This window comes from Dromiciops gliroides, chromosome 1 (genome assembly GCF_019393635.1).
Source record: "Dromiciops gliroides isolate mDroGli1 chromosome 1, mDroGli1.pri, whole genome shotgun sequence".
Lineage (NCBI taxonomy): Eukaryota > Metazoa > Chordata > Mammalia > Microbiotheria > Microbiotheriidae > Dromiciops > Dromiciops gliroides.
The window spans coordinates 647,238,737-647,257,937 of NC_057861.1; positions in this window are offsets into that span (position 1 = coordinate 647,238,737).

Genomic DNA, 19,201 nt, shown 5'->3' on the forward strand with positions numbered 1-19,201 from the left:
TGATAGATTTGGTACTGATGTGAAGAGGATGATCCTAGAAAGCCAATTCTTCACCCTTGGCCCCCAGTTCATTGTCATAGATGGTGGCAATACAAAAGAATCAGTGGAGAGGATATATTTTTTTATTTGATAAATGTAAAGGTGATTCATTTGGATTCAAATAAATAATTACTCAGTATTAGATGAGCTAAACATGGTTAGATAATAGTTTACATAAAAAAGATTTATACTTTTTCATGTATTGCAAACTCAGTAGGAATCAAAATTTTAATATGATGATTCAATTCTATAAATGTTATCCGCCTAGTATGTATTTGTAAAGTACTTTGTTAGGCATGGCTAATACAGATAATGAATATTAAACACCTCATATTCTTCAGAAACTTATATTATGGAAAATTAAATGTCTATAAATAAATATAGTTAAAGGAAACAGGCATGGGAGACAGAATAAATTCCTGGAGCTGAAAGATAGCATGACTTTTTCATGGAATAGCAAGGGGGCCAGGGTCACTGGATCAAAGCATATAGAGATGTAAGAAGGTATAAGAATACTAGAAAAATAGGAGGGGGTAGGTACTGAGGGGCTTTAAATTCCAAACAAAGGTTTTTGATCAGATCCTAGAGGCCATCTGGACCCAGTCCAGTTTACTGAGTATGGGGATAACATGGTAGTACCAATATACTTCAAGAAAATCACATAGTGGTTGAATGAAGGATGGATTAGTATAGCAAGATACTTGAAGCCGGCAGACACGTGAGCAGGCTATTATAATAATATATGTATGAGCTAATGAGAGTCTATACCAGAATGGTGAAATTGTCTGAGGAGAGAAGCAGGTATTTTAGAGAATTGATGCAAAGGTGAAATTGACAGTCCTGAGCACCAAATTGAATATAGAGGGTTAAAGTGTGTGAAGATTCAAGGATGACACCTCAGTGATAAATCTGAGGGATTGGAAAGATTTTTTTTTGCTCTTGACAGAAATAGAGAGGCAAAGAGTGGGGGAAGGATTAAGGAGAAAGATAACAGGTTCCAGTTTGGCCATCCAGTTTGAGATGTATCAAAGGCAGTTGAAGATTTGAGTCTGAAGATAAGCAGAGGGGTTAGAGAAGGATAGGTAGACATGAGAATCTTCAGAATAGAGATGTAATTAAGTTCATGGGACCTGATGAGTTCATAAAGTGAAATAGTATAGAAGAATAAGAGAAGAGGAGTCATAACAGCACTGTGTGGGAAACATGTAGTTAGAGAATGTGACCTGGATGAAGATCTTACGAAGGAGTTTGAAAAGGAACAGACTGGTACATATGAGTTAAAACTATAGAGTGGTTTCCTCAAAACCTAAAAGGAAAAAAAAATATCAAGGAGGGGTGATCAACAGTGCCAAAGGCTACAGAGAGGATAAGGAAGATGAGGATTGAGAAGGGGACATTGAATTTAGAAAGTATCTTTGGAGGGGGAAGCTAGGTGATGCAGTGGATAGAGCACTGGCCCTGAATTCAGGAGGACCTGAGTTCAAATATGGCCTCAGACATTTGACACTTACTAGCTGTGTAACTCTGGGCAAGTCACTTAACCCCCATTGCCCCAGAAAAAAAAGTATCTTTGGAGATCATTGGTAACTATAGAAAGAGAAATTTTGGTGGAATGGTGAGGTTGGAAGTCAAATCATAAGGGGTTAAGAAGAGAGCAAAAATGAGAAAAAGTAGATGCACATACTGCACACTGGCTTTTCAATGAATTTAGTAATAAAGAGCAGAAGAAATACAGAATAGCAAAGGGGGTGGCAGGGTTTTTTAAGAATGTGGGAGAAAGGGTCATATTTTGAGGAAATAACTAAGGAGGCAGTAGATAGGTAGAGATTAAAATAAATTTATAAAGTGGGGATGACAGAGGTGACAGGATGGAATAGGATTGCTTATGCAGATATAAGGGTTAGGAGAAAATAAGATGCAAGGTAGTCTGTGAAGATGATAGTAGAATTGACCTTTTAAACACTAGGACAAAACCCATGAAGGGAGCAGTGAGGAAAAAAATTCACACCAGTGATGAATTGAAAGGAGAGGAAAAGACTGAGGAACTGAGGATAGTGGTAAAGATATAGAACAGATTTAAGATTTATGATGGAAGAGAGATGGAAGGATAGGAGATTTTGATTAGGAATAAATTTCTAAGTTCATAACCATAAAGATAGCACAGTTAGGATAATGATCTGTGGGCAATTACCTGTGGGTGCCTGATGCAGAATTATGGTGAAAGTCATGGAAGTTGAAAGGAACTTTTATGTTGTTTGAAGGTCTGTCAATATGAATGTTAAAGTTACCAAATTTAAAAACAAAACAAAACAAAACAAGGTTTGATTTGGAAAGAAAAATTAAAAGCTAGGTTTTGTATTGCTTGAGAAAGAAAGGGAAATGACTTGGAGGTTGGTTTATCAAAACATCTCAGTTTGCCATTGTAGTAGACCAAAAAGTAGGAGAGGTTGCTAAATAAGGGTGGCAGCTGGAGATTCTGAACCAGCATGGTAAGGAATTGGAGCTTATGATTCAGTATATTGAGGACATAAAAGAAGAAAGAGCCAGCACTGCAGAGGGTGTCCAGTGAAGTCGTAAGTTCCAGAAAGAAAAATCAGGTTTCCATGAGTACATGAAAATAAGAATATTATTAGAAGAGCTATAAAATGAACGTTATTTTAGAGTGAGGTTACCAGATTGTACAGTGGAAAGGGTGGGTAAGGGACCAAAAGAGTCAAGAGTATGGAAGGATCAAGTAGAATGGGGATAACATGAAAATAAAAAGTAATGTGGAAGGGGTGGCTAGGTGGTGCAGTGGATAAAGCACCAGCCCTGGATTCAGGAGTACCTGAGTTCAAATCCAGCCTCAGACACTTAACACTTACTAGCTGTATGACCCTGGGCAAGTCACTTAACCCCAATTGCCTCACTAAAAAAAAGTAATGGGGAAAAAGTTATTTTGTCCAAGGTGATAATTATTCTGAATCACTGTAATCAGGTGAGCAGAAGATGGAAATTTGTTCATCATAGCTACCTGTAATGATAAAGGTAAGACTATAGTAGTCATTTCCACATGGTAGAATGTGTATCATAACATAATAGTGTTAAAAACCAATAAGTTTTGTTAGAGGTGGTTAGAATCACAGGCAAGTCAGCTTCCCCCCTCCAGATATGGCCCATATCTTCAGGATCTGAGCAAGTCTATTTCCCATTTATGCTTAGCTTGCCCAGGGTCTTAATTCTGCTTAGTCAAAAACTCTACTAGGTCTCTCACCAAAGTAAAAACAACTTCCAAAAAAGACAATGTGGGAAAACAACTTGCCTGATCCATAGCCTCTTTTCACAATGCCTCCTCTTATCACCTAAATCTTCAGGTTCATAGCCTAGGGTTAATGGTTGGTCTTGAATCAAGTAGTTCATTTTTCTTTCTCTTTTATTGGGAATGTTATAAGCAATAGTAATAAAACCCAAACCATAAGATCCTTATTTTTTTATTCAAGAGTCATCTGATGAAGGGAATAGAAGAAAAAAGTTCCTTCTACACTGATATTCATACAGAGAAGATTTGTCTTCTCTTGCAAATCCCTGTTGTTAATATGTAATGAAATAAACCTTTTAAAAGCAGTTAATATCAATCTTATTTTTATCTAGAGAAAGTCATCTTTAAATATTAAGAACTGAAAATACACAACTTTTTTTTTAAAAAGTAGCAAAATTTAGTGTTAATATATTTTCTCCTAATGGAAAGAAGTGGAGGAAGGACAAGACTATGTCACTGTTTCCTTCAATCATCTTACAGGGGAAAGTTTACAAGCAACCAGACATGGCACAATCTTTACTATCTATGTGAACTTTAGTAAGTCATTTAGTCATCATGTGCCTTTGGTTCCTTAATGTAAAATGGTGGGGTTGGATTACATGTCTTCTGATTTCTCTTCCAGTTCAATATCTTCCTACTTGGCATGTAAAGATGCTCTATTGTCCACAACAGAATAAAATAGAGCTCCAATTCAGGGGTCAGGTCAGGCCACCTCCCAAATCTTGCTCATCTCCAGTCTCCTATCCAATTTTCCTTTCCATCATTAGCAACCTCAGAATCTCCTCCCAATTCTCCTTCTCTGTGCGTGAATTTCCCCAACTTTTGAATGGAATTCCAATAATGGAAAGAAAATGGCAATTTTTGTCTTAGGATCTGCCAGAAAATCATTTAACTAGGAACTTCTTCCAAAAGCCTACTACAACAATAATACTCATTGGAAGTTTACAAAGTGACTGCCTCATGGTAACCTTGTGAGGTAGGTGGTAGAAGTATTATTATTACAATTTTACAGATGAGGAAAAATGCCAGTGTTTTGAAGGCCAGGAAATGTCACAGCAGGGATGAAAGCCCAAGCTTTTTTTTTTTCTTTTTTCCCCAAATCCAGTGTTATTTCTATTAATCCATGTTGTTTTAATAAAATTCAACATACCTTCAGGATATGCTAACAAATCTAAGAAACCAACCAGGATGAGGATAGTGGGAAATATGTTTCTTTCAATTAAAATTTCTCCCACTTCAGTGGGCATGTGTATATATAATAGTAAATACATTGTTAATCTTTTTTATGTTTAATGTGGTAGGTTTTTACCATTATCTAAAGTGGATATTACCCCACAATGAAATTAGTATAATCTTTCCTGTTTGTTCAGTTGGATCTATAATCTCACCAACGGGTATTTGCCCTCCAAAAATTCAGACCACAATTCTTCCATGCCTACCTCACTTCCTATATATTGTGGTCACAGATACTCTTTATTTTTTTTTCTGGGCAATGAGGGTTAAGTGACTTGCCCAGGGTCACACAGCTAGTAAATGATAAGTGGCTATGGCTGGATTTGAACTCAGGTCATCCTGAATCCAGGGCCAGTGCTTTACCCACTATGCCAACTAGCTGTCCCCTGCTCTTATTTTTAAAGGATGTCAGACTAATATACTGAAGATTTCTTTGCATTTTCTTATTGTCATGAGTATACCAATGGATCAGATAGGCTAGTCATCAATTATCATTCACTGCTGGCCATCTCATCTTTTTTGATAATATATTTTTTCAGATGATTATCTTCAGTCTGGTTCTTCTGCATAATTCCTTGTTTGCAATATGCTTCACCCCATTGACACTCCTCATGTGATTTCCCTTATCTTTGGTATGATCCTACACTTCAGTTCTTTGGGGATTGTAGTATTCCATAGCTTGCTGCCATATACAATAATATTGGCAGAATACTGGTGGGCAGCTAGGTGGTGCAGTGGTTAGATTACTGAACCTAGAGTCAGTAAGACTCCAGTCCCTGAGTTTAAACCTGGTCTTAGTCACTTACTAGCTGTGTGACCCTGTGTAAGTCAGTTAATGTTGTTCACCTCAGTTCCTCATCTGTAAAATGAGCTGGAGAAGGAAATAGCAAAACACTCTAGTATCTTTGCCAAGAGAACCCCAAATGAGGTCGTGAAAAGTCAAACTTGACTGAATGATTGAATAACAACAACAACAACAAAAAGAATGTAGTTATTAAAATAATGGGCCATTGTTTCAGAGAGATACTTTGGGTTGTTATAAGAATCTGATAATTTACCAAAGGCTTTCTACCCTCTTTTCCTTCCAATTGTTTCTGGAACCAACTCTTTGTCTTTCTGCAGTATCTATTTAAGATAGAAATATGTTATGGAAGACATGAATGCTCTATAAATTGGAAAATTGCAAGTCTTAATCTACACAATGAACTTCATCATTCACTTGATTTTGCTTATGTAGATAGGCCAAACTCTTTGGGGTAATTATATCAGGAGGTTCTGCAATGTTCCAAGGCTTAATGAAGTCAGCAAACTGCCATCCTCAAAGAGGATTGTCTACAAGGTACAGGGAAGCCCTCTTGATATTAAACTCCATAAAATAATTTTTCTAGTCCTGGTAAAAATCAATGGTGAGCTTATCTACCTGTTTTATGCCTGACTTTAAAAAGATATTCATAGGGCCACTGAACAATATTATATTTATTTTTATACCATTCAAGGAATCATATAATTTTGAAATATATAAATTAAATGCTATCCTTCATATATTTGTTTTATTCAATAGCATACAATAAAATGCATTAATATAGAGTTGCTCTGCAGCCATGAGTTAGATTATATTATCAAAGACATGTAACTATGTCCTTTAAAAAATAAGAAGCAAGGACATCCAGTGTTATTCTTGCCAAAGTGCCCCTATGATGGATAAGTCAGTAAAATTAAAATTTGGCTGGCATTGGATGAGGGAGAGATGCTTCACAGGCTAAAATTTTGGATGATTTAATTATCCAAAGGAAAGTAAGATGAAGATTTAAAAATAGGTTTGAGAAGTAATAGAGCATAATCTGCAGGAACCTTGCAATGTGGATAAGCTGAACCATTTACAAGGACCCCACTATCACCAAGAGTCTGGTGTGGGTATAGGGGTGTGGAATAGAACATTCTTGAGGTTAAGTGAACAATCTATATTTTTACTTTTCTGAGTTTGACCTTATGAGGATATATGAGAGAGAAGGCAGTAACTCAAACAACGACCATTTGGAAAAAAAAAAATAACAATGACAGACGTATTCCCTGATCCCTTTCCAATGGTTATTATCTAGAACTTCATTTTTTTCAATAGTAAAAATAAAATAACCTCCTCACACTTAGTTATATATAAAGTATATACTATATTGTTCCAAATATAGGCTTCCTTGAATTTAGGTCACAGCCTTAAAATAGAACTCCTTGAAAGGAAAAAAAATGTAGGTATACTCTGGGGGAAAAAAAAAGTACTTGAAATTATTCTTTAAAGGACTGTGATGGTGTTAGTCTAAGTTCTCTCTTCATTGAGGCAGACCACAAGCCTTCCATGATTTAGGAGGTGACTTTTGGTGAGTTATAGTCAGTTTTTTTCAAATCTTTACCAGGATCCCCCTTACTAGAGATGAGACTCTCCTAGACTGGTGTTCCTGGAATAATAATTATAATTGATAATGATAATTAATGAAACATATGTAGCTTTATGGCTAGTAAAGCATTGCATATATGTTTATGTAGATTGTCATTTAATCTTCACAATAATCCTATCAGGTAAGTGTATTTTTACCCTCATTTTAAAGATGAAGAAACTGAAACTCAAAAAGGTTAAGAGATATCTTAGACGTCCTGCAGCTATCATTTCTGATGTACAATTTGAATGGAGGTCTTCTGGATTTCAAGTGCAAATAACTATTAGCACCAAGCTGCCTCTTTCTGAGTGTATCACAGCTTGCATATGTGCAGTTTTTGACTCATTTGAAATCTTTCTAGCTTGCTAGGGCCTTTCAAAGCTTAAATTCTCTATGAAGGATGGAAGGATGGAAGAAAGGAAAGAAAGAAGGAAGGAAAGAAAGAAGGAAGGAAGGAAGGAAAGATGGAAGGAAAGAAAGAAAGAGGAAGGAAGGAAGGAAAGAAAGAAATATTAAAGTGCTACTATGTGCTATACATTATGCAAAACAGTCCATAAAATATATATCCTTTCATCCTCTTAACAACCTTGAAAGATAGTTTCGATTATTATCCCTATCTTACAGTTGAAGAAACTAAGGCAAACAGAAGTAAATTGTCTAGGGTTATACAACTAGTAAATATTTAAGGTGATATTTGGACTCAGTTCTTCCTGACTCCAGGACCAGTACTCTATTCACTGTGCTACTAGCTGCCTTTTTTTTTTGAGGGGGGGGCTGCTCATCCACCTTTGGTTTCCAACTTTTCACCCAACACTTACATGTGGCACCAAGAAGCTATAGCATTCTCAGAGGCCACACCCCAGTAAAACCCTCTTGGCAAATGGGACAAACCAGGTTGAAGGTAACCAACAGGCCTCAAACCTTCCAGAGGAATATCTACTTCAATTATGTATAAACTTCCTCCTGATAGAATAGGCAGATGAGAACAGTTTTCCAATGTTGATGAAGGTGACTGGAGCAGGCACTATGGAGTGCTGAGCTTGGTCAGACATCAAAGATGCCAGGGTAATCCATTGCATCCTGATCCATCATTAGTTATTTTGACTTTTGTCTTGCCAGTAGATTTCAATGATTCTAGAAGAGAGAATAAGGCTGGAGACATTGTGCAACTTTGCATCACTTAAATCCAATTCATATATGAGTTAAGACATCACTCCGTGGTATCATTGGTCTCTTCTGTGAAAACAAAGAGCAATACATAATGCCATAAAACAATTCCTGGAGCAACAGAATCCACAAAAGGATAGGATGAAATAATTTTCTAGTCAAAGACAACTTATAAGGTTGACATGAAAGGTCTATTGTACCAGGTGAGAGTGGAGTGCAGCCCACCACAGGTGTGCCAGCAGCCAGGGCAGATCCAGCCCCAGCACAGGCCCAGTCCCAGCTAACTAGGCCTCAGGAACCTCCGAATCAGCTATGGCAGCAGCTGCTTTTGGAACTCAGCCCACAGATGGTAAGGGGGTCAAGCTGTTGGTCAGGGGAAGATTACAGGGGTCTCTTTGCTGGTCCTGAGGTGGGACTCTGTTGTTTTGCTCATGCTCACATCCAGGTTGCAGTCTCAGGTGGCAATCCCAGGTGGGGCAGGAGAACAAGCACACCAGAGCTTGTAACCACACTAGAGTAGGACTCCATTCTGGGATCCAAGGCAGAGAAGCAGGCCTGTGGTTGGTGGTAAGCATACATCTCCTTACATCATATAACTTCGGAAAAACTAAGGACTTACAAATTCCTAGAATTATCTTGGAGAACAGCTGCTCAAAACCCCTGAAGCTTGGGACAGTGTACCCTCCACCCTGGAAGCAGTGCCCTACTTTAACAAAGAGTTAAAATTCAAGAAATAATTTGGGGAAATGAGCAAACAGAAAAAAAAAATCTGACCCTAGAAATTTTATGTGGTGTCAAAGAAGATCAAAATACATGCTCAAAAGAAGATAACAAAGTCAAAGCTCCTTCACCCAAAGCTTCCAAGAAAAATATGAATTGGGATCAGGTTATAGAAGTGCTAAAAAGGACTTTAAAAATAAAGTGAGAGAGGTGGAGGAAAAAATGGAAAGAGAAATGAGAGTGAAGCTAGAAAAACATGAAAAAAAGTCAACAGCTTGAAAAACCAAGTTGGCCAAATGGAAAATAATTCCTTAAAAACTAGGATTGAGCAAATGGAAGCTAATGATTTTATGAGAACTCAAGGAATAATAAAGAAAAACAAAAGTAATGAAAAATAGAGGGCAATGTGAAATATCTCATTGGAAAAATAACTGACCTGGAAAATAGATCTAGGAGAGATCATTTGAAAAGTATTGGGTTCCTGAAAGCCATGATCAAAAAACAGCCTAGACATCATCTTCCCAGAAATTGTCAGGGAAAATTTCCCTGATATTCCAGAACGAGAAGGTAAAATAGAAATTGAAATAATCCACCAATCACCTCCTGAAATAGATACCAAAATGAAAACTCCCAGCAATATCCAGCTCTCCCAAGTCAAGGAGAATATATTGCAAGCATCCAGAAAGAAAAAAAAGAATAAGTAATGGGGATCCACAGCCAGGAAAACATAAGATCTAGCAGCTTCTACATCAAAGGATTGGAGGACTTGGAATATTATATTCAGGTTGGCAAAGGAACTGGGATTACAACGAATAATCAACCAGCAAAACTGAGTATAATTCTTCAGGGGGAAAAATGGGAATTCAATGAAAGAGATGGCTTTCAGGAATTCTTGATAAAAAACCTGAGCTAAATAGAAGATTTGATTTTCAAATACAAGACCCTGTAGGAGCATAAAAAGGTAAATAGGAAAAAGAAATCATAAGGGATATTAAAAGGTTCAACTGCTTACATTCCTACATGGGAAGATGATATTTGTAACTTATGAGAATGTTCTCATTATTAGGGAAGCTGGGTAGAATATATTTAGACAGAGAGGACAGGTATAAGTAGAATATTAAGGGATGATATTTAAAAAAAATAAAATTAAGTGGTTATAGAGGAATGCACTGGGAGAACAGAAAGGGAGAGATAAAATGGGGTAAAGTATCTCACATAAAAGAAACAAACAAACAAAATAAGCTTATCCAGTGGAAGGGAAGTGGGGAGTGAGTGAATCTTACTCTCATCTGAATTGGCTCAAAGAGGGAATAACATACACCCTCAATTGGGTATAGTAATATATCTTACCCTGCAGGCAAGTAGGAGGGGAAGGCAATAAGGAAATGGGGGGGTGTGAAAGAAGAGAGGGCAGATTGAGGGAGGGGGATGTCAGAAAGAAAATAGTTTTGAGGAGGGATAGGTGAAAGAAGATAGAAAATAGAGTAAATGTCATAGGGAGGGAACGGGATGGAGGGAAATACAGTTAGTAATAGTAACTGTGAAAAAAATTTGAAGCAAGTTCAAAAGGCCTCAGCTTTCAAACACATAGAGAACTGAGTCAATTTTGTTAAAATGAGTCATTCCCCAATTTATAGATGATCAAAAGATATGAAGTTTACAGATAAAAAATCAAAGCTGCCTTTAGCTATATGAAAAAAATGCTCTAACTTACTATTTATTGGAAAGATGCAGGTCAAAACAATTCTGGTTTACTACTTCATACCTATTGGATTGGATTGGACAGCAAAGCACAATGACAAATGTTGTAAGGGATATTGGGAAAACGAGACATTAATACACTCTTACTAAAGTTGTAAATTGATTCAAACATTCTGTAGAGCTATTTGGAACTATGGCCAAAGGGCTATAAAACCATGCATACTCTTTGACCTAGTAATTACTACTAGGTTGGTATCCAAAAAGAGATTTTTTAAAAACGTTGAATTTGTAATTGAGGAGATGCCCATCATCACTTGGGGAATGGCTGAATAAATTCTGGGATGAGAATATGAGGGACCACTATTGTGCTATAAAAATGATGAGCAGGATGTTATCAGAAAAACCTGGAAAGACTTACATGAGCTGATACAAAGTGAAATATATTGTATACAAAATAACAGCAATACTGTAAAATTGTCAGTTATGAGTGACTTAATTATTTTCAGCAAAACAGTGATCCAAGACAACTCTTAAGGACTTATGAAAAATGTAATCCATCTCCAGAGAAAGAAATGATGGTGTCTGAATACAGATTGAAGCAAAATGTTTTATTTCATTTTTCTAAAGTTTTTTGTCTGTTTTCTTTTACAACCTGACTAATGTGGAAATCTGTTGCATGACTACACATGTATAACTTATATTGAATACAAGTTCTTCGGGGGGTGGGGAGGGAGAAAGATAATTTGGCATACAAAGTTTTAACAACATTAAATTTTGTTTTTACATGTAATTTGGGAAAAATTCTAAATAAATAAGAAAAAAAGTAAACAAACAACAACAACAACAAATATAAGTGCCTCTAATATAAGGGGTGGGGGAGTGGGGAGTTAGTGAAGAGTCCTACAAAGCTATATGTCTTTTCATTAAAATAATGATTTTTATTCTTATGGAGCACACAGTAGTATCTAGTTAGAAGGGGCATGAAGGATAGACTAGTTTAAACCCTTTATTTAAAATTTGCAAAATCTGAACTACTGATTGGTTATGTGACTTGAGGAAGACAATATGGGCTATGAAAAATAGGCACTAGTTTTATACTCAGGTCCTCTGATACCAAGTCCTTTGGTCTTCAACTACACCCTAGTGTCTTGTTCACTTTTTGTTCACTTGATCACTAGTCTCTATCTACTCTTTTTATTGTCATTTTCCTTCACATAGAGCAATTATGGACCACATTAAAGATTCATAGCATATTTTGTGGGAAAACCCTGCACAGGATGGTAAGAGATTTATAACTGCGAGGAAATTGAGTCCCAACATACTTTGTCCTGAATTTTGCAAATGAGGAAACAGTGGCCTATGGGTAATATGTCCTCAGTCGAGGATATAGGTGTGATTTGAACCAAGTTTCTCTGACTCCAGATCCAACACTCTTTTTTATTTACTATATCCCATATGGTATTGTCTATATCTTGAAATGTTCTGGGGTACTATTACCAAAATACTTCAAGAGGTGATTGATTTCTAGCCACAACAACACATGAAGATACTCTTTTACTACATAATTGGGCTCCTATCCATTTTAGGAGAGAAAGTAGACACACACTGAATTTCTGTATCCTTGAAGCATGGTATGGTATGTCAAATATCAGTATTTCCTGAGGGACATAGGCTCATATGTATTAAAAGCTAAGATAATGTGTTTTAGTGAATACTGGATAGTATTTGTATTATATGGAAACAGAAAATTGTAGATGTTGTCAACTTGCATTTTTATATATTAGCAACAGATATACGTTTTCTCATGTCCTTTGAGCCATGACATTATCAGAAATGTACTTGTTGCTGACACATTTCCACAGTCAGAGCAGTCACCTCCAAAGTAGAAAATCATTGGCATAGATTATTCTGGCCAAAGGTCAGCAGCCTCTGGAAAGGGACACAACTAAATCAGAGCTAAGTAAGATTTGCTTAGGGAAAAGCCAGCCTTCCACATCTTGGGTCTGGTAAAAATCCATGGTTACACTGTGTGTGTGCGTGCGTGTGTGTGTGTGTGTGTGTGTATGTGTGTGTGTGAGACTTAGGAGACACAATAACAATTATTCTCATTTCTTTAGAGTTAATTTAAGATTTACAAATCGCTTTCTCTACAAGACACTAGTAAGCAAAAAATATTAACTCAGTTTTACAAATCAAGGAACTGAAGCCCAAAGAGATTCAAACTTGATAACAAACAATTATTAGGTAGGCAGATAAGGGTGCTAAGCATTGAGAGTGACAGACTAAAATACACATAGCCTCTGCCCTCAAGGAACAAATAGTACATGTTGCTTAATGAATGTTTGAGAAAATGATAAAATATATACTGTGTTTTGAGAGAAAACTTTTTTATTAGCCATAGATATCAGGATAGACTTTAAGAATGGGGTAGGATATTTGGGTTAGGTTTTAAAAGATTGGTAGGAGTTCTATAGACCAAGAAGGAAGAGGACATTAGGTCTGATTAGGATTATATGTAAATGGATGGATTAATGAAATCTGGCTGGGACATAGAGGAAAAAAAGGAGAAACATATGATAAAAATGTAGAAAATAATTCTGCTCTGAGAATGTAGATCGTAGATAGGCTTGAGTGCCAGGGCAAAGTTTTAGCTTTAATCTAGTGGTGACAAGGTGTCACTCAAGATTTTTGAGCTGAGCAGTGATGTGATCTACAATACTCCAATGCCCCCATTTCCAATGCTCTAAAATTTCCTTCCCTGGTCAATACTTCTCTATCTGTTTTGTTTTCCCATGTTAGAACAAAAGCTCCCTGAGGGAAGATAATACCTATCTTTCCCAGATAACATAGTGCCTGATACATAGCAATCACTCAATACATGCTTTCTCATTCATCCATTCATTTTTCTCCATTTATTACATTAAATGTGAAATCTCTTTAATGAGGGTGCTCCCTCCTATCATGAAGATTAAAATTAATCCATACTTCACTGTCCTACCCAACTATTTTCTACTCCATTTCGTAAAACCTCTATTGGGTATCTACCCAACATCACACATTCTCTTTCCACTTTGGAGCAATGAATTACAGAGTTGATGTAATTCATCTCTTGCTTTTGCTACATGAGGACCCATCTTTGTATGTGATTATACCTTTATCTGATAACATCCTTATATCATTTCTTTTGAGTAGTTCCACATTTACTGTGGTCTAATCATACCTACCAGAGCCTTTCCAATTGACTTTTATGTGATCCTCAGTTTCAATTATTTGAAATTATACACTTCACTAAAATAATATTGATACTGAAAAAAAGATGGCAGCTACTTCAGGGAGAAATTTGGAATTAATAAAAGAACTATCCAGTTTTCTAAAGGCAATTCAAACATTCTTTTTCTCCTATTTAATTCTATGCTCCAGTTATTGTCGATTTGCATCGCATGATGGAGGACTGGGAGGGAGAATGAAAAGAAGAAGATACTTTTTTTTTTTTTGCGGGGCAGTGGGGGTTAAGTGACTTGTCCAGGGTCACACAGCTAGCACGTGTCAAGTGTCTGATGCCGGATTTGAACTCAGGTCCTCCTGAATCCAGGGCCAGTGCTTTATCTACTGCGCCATCTAGCTGCCCCAAGAAGAAGATACTTAATGAGAATATTACAGTAGTTCATCTTGTTAGAATTGAAGACAAGTTACTTAGCATTCTGAACTTGTTTACCCATAATTAAAATAGTGATAATAGGTTTAATAGTACCTGCTTCATACAGTTAGTATAAGGCTCAAATGACATCATGCATGTATATTATTTTTATTCTCCAATTTATTTTATATGTCTTTATAATTATTGTTTAATAATATAACTTTAGTGGCCAGTATATCTGTGTTATAATTTGGGAAAATCATGTAGAGGATATAACTAGTATTCCATTTTTACACAATTCTACTTACCAAGAGGGAACCTTACTTATTTGAGTATATTTTCCAAACTAAATCCCTTAGAAGGTTCTATATGTGATGTAGGACAGTGATATAACGCAGTGCAGTTTCCATTTATTGATGAGATATTCCGTGCAAGTGGATTAATATGAATGTTGAACTCTCATGATTCAACTTGGCAGGTACACAGAAACAACAGCAGAAATTTCTGGGAGGAAAGAAGAATTGGCAACTGCATTGAGACCATATTTGGGGTTATGAATGTAGATAGAAAGGAATCGAGGTAGAAGAAATGTGGTAATCTGAGATACATGTAGTCTATATTTGGCCTAGATATCTTGAATTTTCCATTCCTAAGAGCAGAAAAATCACTGGTTGTGACATAGAGGCTGAATGTTAAGCGGCTAAACATCTCTTTCTTAGGCTACCAGTCTCTAATACACATTCATAAATGAAGTGAGATGTTATTCTCCTAATATGTTAAGATTAAAGGAAGGACTGAAGGGAGGATTGACTTAAATTCTTCTTTCCAGAAAAGGCATGAGAGGAGAAAGCTATCAAAACATGGGTACTGAGCATATTTGTTATCTAATGTTTCTTCTTATTAACCTTGAATTGTGTTTCAATTAAGTGTCCTTAGTTTTTACTTCACTTGCCACTTTGTTTGGTATGGCCAAGAGTACTTTACTGAGGGCTCAGAGCTATATATTTGAATAGATGCTAAAGAAAAATAGAACATTGAACCTGGGAAGGAAGAAGAGTTACCAGAACACTACTGCAAATTTTATGGGGCTTGCACTACAACCACATTGTATGTGTGAATTACACTACAGATTTTATAGATTTGGTAAATGCATACATGCATGCATACATACATACATATATATACATATACAAACACAGACATATATATGCATATGTATATGTAAATATATACGTGTATATATATATATATATATATATATACAGAGAGTGAGAAAAAGAGAGATCTCCTATTCTTGCAGATTTAAATTTCTCTTCTACCTGAATAGCTTTTATTGGAATGCATTAGAATACTAATATATGCATGTCACTTGTGACAGTGATCTGAGTATAAGAGAGAATTCTTCACTTTGTTCTACTCTCATACTGTATTTTGTTTAATTGAAGGTTCCTGGCTAGATAGTGGTCACACAATAGTAAGATAAGAAACAAAAATCCAGGCTTTTCAGTTCACTTTCTTTTTCTTTGTTTTATCTTTTTCCTTTATTTGATTCAATATATGGTAGTAGGGAAAATGTTTACTGAATAACAGTTCACAGAGAATTACAAAAGAAAAAATGTAATAGAAAGGAAATGAAGCGATCCTCACCTTAATACTGAAGAAATGTCTGAGACCAGTAGACATAGGGATGTTTTCCCATTGCTTGATGAAAAAACAAAACAAAACAAAACAACAGAATCTATAGAAACCCTATAAATTCCACAGCTGCTAAACTAAAAGGGGCATTAGAGAACATGAAGACACAAGGCATGAACTTTCAAATAGGCTTTTGTGTATTCAACTGCAAAATGGGGGAGAAAAAATGCAGGGGCACGTTTTCAAGTTTCAGGATATGTGTGTGTGTGTTTTTTTTCTCATTTTCCAGCTCAGAAGTACGATGATGTTAAAGTAGAGGCAAACAGTTTATAATATTACTTCCCTTCTATTTTCTGAGTCAGTTTGAAATAGCCCAGAGCAAGCAAATAAACATAACTTCCAGAAAAATGGATCCACAAAAGGCAGGCAAGCAAAAAATTGTGGCAACCTTGCCAGACAGATGTATTATTTTTGTTTAGGGTTTTCTTGAGGGAAACAAAAAATCCACCTTGCCCCATTTCACCAAGCCAAGACTGTTGCAAATAGTCTGGAACATTAATATATGTAATAGGTACTTAAGTATTCATTTGATAGCTATGACATAAATTTTTAAAACATAAAGTAAGTAAATGCCATATTTATTTTGATAGTAGTCAGATTTTCCATAAGAAGAAGGATATTAATTAGTTACACTCTATGCAGCACTCAATCAACATGAAGGTTCTCACTTAAATAGATAAAATGTAAAACTGCCCCCCACACCTTATGTTTTTCTCTATCATTAGTTATTGCTTATCTTATTCTGTAGGAGACATTGTTGGCCTCCTTCCTGTTCCTCCATATAGAATATTCTCTCTCCTAACTGTGGGCTTGTGCATACCCAGGCCTGTAATTCTTTCTCTCCTTGCCTCTACCTCTTGGAATCAGGAGCCGATTTCAAAATTCAGCTCAGGTGCTACCTCTGACATGAGACCTTTCTTGATCCTCATAGTATTTACTTATATGTACATTTATTGAATCTTCCTGGGAGAATGTAAGTTCCCTTAGGGAAGTAATTGTTAGGTTTTGTCTTTGCATTTGTAACACTCATCACAGTGCCCTACCTATAGGAAAGCTTCTTACACTGTAGGTCAAGACCCCATACGGGGTCACGTAGCTTAATGTGGGGGTCATGAAAATTTGGCAATAAGTGTTAGATTTGTGTATCCATTTTATATAGCTGGATACCTGTTCACATAAAAATTTCTGGGGCAAAAATGGGTTGTGAGTGGGAAAAGGTTAGGAAGTCCTGCACTGTAGGACATGCTTCTTGACCTTAACTGAATTTAATGCAAATTCCACTTGCATATTACTGTTAGTATATTTATATATTCTCTCATTATGGGATGTACAAACATGATTTTCAGGTAGTATCACCACAAATTGGAACAGGGATATAAAATTATATATTTTTTAAAGTTAGAAAATCCTTAATGAAAATATGAAAATTAGTTTGTCTATATAATGTCCAGCCTTGATTGACTCAGAAATATAATTTAAATAGTCCATATTTTAACGTTATTACACTATGTACATAGGATTTGATATCATTCAGATATTTTATTTCAATTTTATCAATATATTTAGTACTATATATGGTTTTGTATTCATCTGTTTTCTACAACAAACAAAACACCTCCATCCCCACACAAACAAAATCAAGACAAATTATGGCCAGACTTACTCTTACCACTGTGACTATTCTGCCTAAGTTAGATTGTACTGATAGGAGGTACAAGATGTAAAATCTGGGATACCCTGCATGACCCTGGTCAAGTCACTTAACCCCAATTGCCTCACTAAAAAAAAAAAATCTGGGATACCTCACTGAGTCAAAAATCACTGCTTCCTACATTACTACTTGCTCTCTCCCCTTGCCCTCAATTGGAAATGGTAGCAATGATCTGGATGCCAGTGGTAGGAAGGTAGAGGGATAAGTGACCACAATGTAAAATGGAAAAAATAGGGTTCTCATGGATAAAAGTTTGACAGAGTTAAATTTAAATCATCCCAGAGTTTTGGATATAATTACAACACAACCTTGTTTATAGTTGGATGCATACCATACTTTGGTTAAGAAGAGATTTGGAAAATCCGTAGGAAATAAGGAAACAGTCTTTTCCATAGCAATAGATCAAAATATTCTCTTAATTGTGAAGAATACAATCACAAAGATAGTTATATTTTGGGTAATGACAGAGTATTGCCATATAAGTGAGGCAGTTAGGTGGCAAAGTAGATAGAGCACTGGCATTGGATTCCGGAAAACCTTAGTCCAAATCTGGTCTCAGACAATTGACATTTACTAGCTATATAACCCTGGGCAAATCTCTTGATAAAATCTCCGGGGCCATCTCCAGTTATCCTGATATATATCTTGCCACTAGACCCTGATGACTATGGAGGAGAAAGTGAGGTTGGTGACTTTGCACAGCCCTCCCTCACTTCAATTCACTACATGCCATGACATCACCTCCTGATGTCCTCTGAGAAAGGACAAACAACAGCATTTAAGTAGGTAGTACAATATTTTCATTAATGATGATTATATTAAACTATAATTTCCAACATATATGTGTGTATGCATATAAAATTATGGGCCACAATGTTAATTAGGTGTTTTATTTCAGTACTATCTGTATTTTCAGTTTCTCTTTTCCTTTTGCAACCTTCTAATCTCATTCTGCCAAATATTTCACAATCTCATGTTCATCTCTGTATACCCAGAGTTCCTTAAGTAATACCCTTCCTGGGCAAGACATATTTTAGCTGTTTATTGATTTTCTCTAACCACCCAAGCATGTAGCCCTTATTCTATTTTTTCAGAGCACTGATGAGCAACTAGTTAAATGTCATCAACTACTTTGAGTTGGCTTTGCATCTGCATTCTGATGGTAGACCTTCAGTATTGTAACACCTTCTCCCCCTCCCCCCATAAAAGGGGTATATTTCTAGTATCTGTAGTATATTTCTAATATCTCTCAAGTCATACCATGTTGGTTGCTTCCTGAGTGATCTTCAAGTAAAAAAGAAAAAAATCAATTAAGCATTTATTACATACCTACTATGTGCCAGCACTAGTCACTGGAGTTACAAAAACTCAAGTGAAACAAAAGTTCCTGTTCTCAAGTTTCTTACATTCTATCAGAGGAAAAATTAATAAATATGGATACATATGCCTATGTATATGCTTATAAAAATGGTTATTTGCAGTGAGGGTAAATATTAGCAAGCTATGGACAATAGAAAAGGCTTCATGATGCAGAAAGCTGGGAAACAATTTTTATGGCCAGTACTTCTGAT